This window comes from Aricia agestis, chromosome 1 (genome assembly GCF_905147365.1).
Source record: "Aricia agestis chromosome 1, ilAriAges1.1, whole genome shotgun sequence".
Classification (NCBI taxonomy): domain Eukaryota; kingdom Metazoa; phylum Arthropoda; class Insecta; order Lepidoptera; family Lycaenidae; genus Aricia; species Aricia agestis.
In genome coordinates, this window is record NC_056406.1 from 9,802,235 (window position 1) to 9,807,500 (window position 5,266).

The 5,266-nt window shown below is 37.0% G+C and overlaps 1 protein-coding gene across 2 annotated transcripts in view; it reads right to left on the reverse strand.

Moving 5' to 3' along the window:
• LOC121728265 (dipeptidyl aminopeptidase-like protein 6) overlaps positions 1-5,266 on the reverse strand; it is a 214,033-nt gene that overhangs the window by 91,897 nt on the left and 116,870 nt on the right. The window lies entirely within an intron of this gene.

Genomic DNA, 5,266 nt, shown 5'->3' on the forward strand with positions numbered 1-5,266 from the left:
AAAAAACTTGTGCGGCGAGTGCAAAAGCAAAATGCACTCCATCCCTCATTGTCTCAGGTTTTGTGAGCTCTAAAACTGTCATTAAGGTTAAAAGACTTCCCTGATGTCCATTAAAGTTATTAATTCGTTTGTTTTAGCTCTCAGCTCTAGCGCTACAAAAATATTTGCTGAAAAAGCAAGGAAAAGCTAGTTTATTACGTGTCACATTTGGAAATTAGTTTTTATAAAAGTTAAAGCTTCTGCTGGGGCGATTTATCCTGATGTATTGGATAGAAACACAATTTTTAGGGAAAAATAGTTTTTAAGTTATTCCAGACCTCTGGAACCTCTGCAGAGGTTAAAATTTATATCCATCAAAACCAGCTTACAAGTTTTTGTATGAGCATCCATCTTTGTAATATAAACTTTCATAATATATATTTTTTGGTAGTAATAATAAGTATGAATTGTATGAATATGATGCGTCAGTTTATCTGTCACTCAACATTATAATGTGTCAGCTTTATCAATTATTATAACATCAGAAATACCAATACAATTTGACATAACATCTCCGCTTAAGAGATGGACGAAATTGTAATAAATATAAATGTTTGCGTTAAATAAGATAAACACTGGCAGCCCCGAGCTCATAATACTTTTCTCATAGCTATAAACGTTTTTGTTTATTTGTACGTAAATTAAAATGTTCTACCTACGTAAATGTTCTGCCTACCAACGGATAACAGGCCCAGTATATTCAACTGTGCCTTATACTAGGACTATACGCTCTAGAATTCGCCGCAAATTCAAAAGTTGCTGGAAAATGTAGGGAAAAATTTACAAAGCTAAAATTACAACCCTGAACTAATAAAACTGGGCTGAAAATCGAATGTCAAGTAAAATGTCAGTGTCAGAAAGAATCTGATTCTTGAATCTTCGAATTCGAGTTCTGTTGAATATGAGCTGAGGTTTTATTTTCGGTGCTGTGAATTTTCCCGTACCTCCGGAGATTCGGCGCGTATAACGCGCCTTGTATTAAAGCGTAAACGTATTGCTTACACTGTAGAGAGTCTCTTGTTACAATAACATAATATTGTACAGGGTGCCACAAAACAAAGTGGTAATACTTTAGTGTTTAGGGTGTGTATGAGCTCCATTTATAAATTTCTATGTGAAAGTAGGAGCGCTGAAAGAGCTACTTTTTTCTAACTTTTGTATGGGCCAATCCATGACGCTGAGACTCTTGCCCATACAAACTACAAAAAATTGCACTTTCAGGGCTGTTACTTACACATAGAAATTTATAAATGGGACTCATACACACCCGTGTTATCACTATGTTTTGTTACACCCTGTATAGTCTGTTCAAAAGTAAGTTACCTCTGACAGAAATTTTAGACCATATCGATAATGCAGTCAGTAATTTTGAAGCAGGTGTGGACACACCTTTTTCAAAAATACTGCATTTCTAATTTTTATGTATTTTATAATATAACACGACACGTAACAGTTTGTCTGTCTGTTACCTCTTTACGCCCAAATCGCTGAACCGATTTTGCAGAAAATTCGTATGGATATACTTTGAGTCCAGGGAAAGAACAGGCCATTTAGCCGAAACTTTTTCGTTTTCGCTTCGTTATAGAATCGCCGATCAAAATGTATGAAATTGACATAAGACGAGTCGAACGTCAACGTCATATTAACGAACGCTTATGTCAATTCCATACATTTTCATCGGCGATTCTATAACGAAGCGAAAACGAAAAGATTTTGGCTCACCCCCCAGGAAACTTTTTATCTGAAAAAATGTACAGTTGCAGTGTGATGAACGAATTTATGCGCAACGGGGTTTGGGGCGTCATCTAGTACTGACATAAAATAGAGAACACGGCGCCGGCTTGTCGCGTACCGCTCCGCTATCAGATATCACAAGCTCTGACTCCAATATCTCTGATTGTTTGCATGATAAATGAGATGTAAATCGTTAATCATTTCAAAATGGCCGCTGACTAGGTACCTCTTTTGTCTGTAGGGAGAGGATGACGCACTTTGCTCTAAAGCAAAAGCGTTTGGCACTAAGTTATATTATGAAACATACTCTATTATGTGAGAGAAATTAAATCATGGGCAGATGGTGGATTTATCATCTACCTAATTTGGTAGTGTTATGTCAAAGTCATTCGACATATTATCACGATTAACATTGATTTGTATATAGCCCGACCAAAATATGAAGTAGGTATTTTTGCCAAATAATAATATGTCACAATTACTTCATATTAATTTATGGCAAACATTTGTTCCTTGCCTTGTGAATAGGACGAATACATAATATTATGTATTGGTCCTATTCACAAGGCTAGCATTTACTTATATTATAAACTAGCTGTTGCCCGCGACTTCGTCCGCGTGGACTTTAGTTTATAGTAATTGTTCCCGTACATCTTTTGAATAGTTTACGCGCAAATCATAAAAGTATATTGTGTGGGAACCGTATATTTTCCGGGACAAAATGTATCCTGTATTCTTTTCCAAGACTCAAAGTATCTCCATAATAAATTTCATCAAAATAGATTGACTAGTTTAGGCGAAAATCATAAAAGTTTATTGTGCAGGAACCGTACATTTTCCTGGACAAAAAGTATCCCTTGTCCTTGCCCGAGACTCAAAGTATCTCCATGCCAAAATTTATCAAAATCAATTGAATAGTTAACGCGCAAAATATCATAAAGGAATATGGTGCAGTAACCTGACATTTTTCCGAGACAAAATGTATCCTAATTCCTATGTCCTTCTCTGGGACTCTATCAGACCAAGGGAAATATTATGGATTCATTTTTATTTATGTATATATAGATAAAGCTTGACCAAAATTAATACCTTCACTATTCTGCCTGTCGCACGAAAACCCTTATTTATCAACACGTCTTTACCACTGCTTCCTTAATTAAGTAAGATTCGTGTTAAGATTTTCCTTTCTATTTATGTATTCTGTAGGAAAAAATATGTTTATTTTTGTAACTTTGTTACCTACTCTTTACACTTAAACCACTACTCCGATTTTAATTAAATAATTAGTTATGCACCTGCATAACTAATAGTATCTACTATTAAGAACTAAAAAAGGGACATAATTATTAATACGATAGTAAATAGTAATTTTGAAAAGATGCTTTTGAGACGGGGAAAACTTGCTGAAATTTGCTGGTAAGATATTCTGGTCGTATAATATTTGCAAAAAATCCAAATAAATTATATTTACGTGACAGTTTTTACCAAAAAAGCTTCTTTAATTTGAGATAGCTCGGTCTTCAGTTTCACTTTCAATCAAGATTAAAAAAGCTTAGATTTACGAGGTTCCTTTGATTTAGGGTTGTCGGCGTTTTATGTTACTTTTCGAGCAGAGTTCGTAGTGAATTTCTTTAATGAGTTTCTCTGATACGGCTTCCAGAATCAGGGTGTCAATATGTCTTTGAATGAGAGTTTTTTTTTTATGAAATAAGGGAGCAAACGGGTCACCTGCTGGAAAGCAATTTCCGTCGCCCATGGACACTCGCAGCATCAGAAGAGCTGCAGGTGCGTTGCCGGCCTTTTAAGAGGGAATGGGGTAATAGGGGAGGGTAGGGGGGAAGAGAAGGGAATAGGGGAGGGTAGGGAAGGGAATAGGGTAGGGGATTGGGCCTCCGGTAAACTCACTCACTCGACGAAACACAGCGCAAGCGCTGTTTCACGCCGGTTTTCTGTGAGAACGTGGTATTTTTCCGGTCGAGCCGGCCCATTCGTGCCGAAGCATGGCTCTCCCACGTCTAGAGTGAGGACATGCCGAGACACAGAGCCAACGCTCACGTTTCTCGAGAACATGGCGAGATTCTTGATATGACTAACAATTGTAGAGAATAATACTATAGCTATCGTCCTATCGCCTATCGTCATTCTTAACGTACAATCAAAGAACTAGATTATAATAATAATAATAATATCTATGGACGCTTCACACCACGTCAGTCTGGCCCCGTGCTAAGTACCTGAAGGACTTGTGTTACGGGTACCAGACAACGGAAATATATTTAATACTGTTATACTATACATATATTTAAGATTTTTATTATATCATACACATATTTAATACACATCCATGACCCAGGAACATTAAAAACTTTTTGTTCCGTCGGCAGGATTCGAACCCGCGACCCCCGGCTTGAGTTGCCACACACTCTAACCATTGAACCATGGAGGTCGTCAAATAGGTAGGATTCATAGTTGACAGACTGATGTCCTAATAATAATATAATGCTATTTGGTAGGGTTATATTAAAGCTATTCGTGATCTATCAGCCGGGCTTCATGTAAACTACTGCCTGTGTATCAATTTCCCCGATATTACCTATGACCCTAACCACAAGAGAAGTTACAACGCTGCATAGGTAAGGGCGCCAGTAATCAGCCCCACACCAGTAGTCAGCCGTTTCCAGCTAAAAACCTATAGAATAGCGTTCTATTGCAAATTAACCAATCAAGTTACTTTTAAAAAAAGCTTGGCCTTCTTATTGGTTAGTTCAGAACGTCACAATGACGCTAAGTGGCTGCAAGAAATCTGATTCCAATTCGACGTTGTCACTAGTCGAGCCAAGATGCGGCTTGCGCGCCAAAATTTTCTTAGTTGGAAGTGCCCGACAAAAAGGTGAGTTATTGTGATTTCTTCTTAACTTTTGTGTCATGTTTTATGAAAATATATTGTCATTACATTTTTTACGTCTAAATCAAATGAGTTATAGAACAGTTTCTTCATAGTTATTTAAATAATGAGGTGGCTGACTACTGGGTATGCGTTTCTTGTACATTATCTAGTTTTCGGCCACCCCCGGCTGAGTACTGGTCATACATAATTCCATATAAAAACCAGTAGTCGGCCGCCTAACTAGATACGGTCGAACCACGACTGAGTACTGGTGAGGTATACCCAGTGTTCAGCCATCAGTAACTTACACTGCTTAATTTATTCATTTATTATATAGCACCTACCTACCAAGCAATTTCTTAGTTTTTTGGCATTGTCAGAGACCAGACATGCATTGTTTATTTGTTTCAGTTCCATAGGTCTCTTTCGAGGCCCATCTAAGGAGAGGCTGACTACTGGTAGCTATTTGGCTGAGAACTGGGTTGTGACGGCTGAGTACTAGGGAAATGTGCCTTATTTTTAAAAATACTTTATTTTCAATACTTATTAAGAAAAATTATCTTATATGTTAATTTCATAACAATGTTTAATAAATGATTAAGTGAA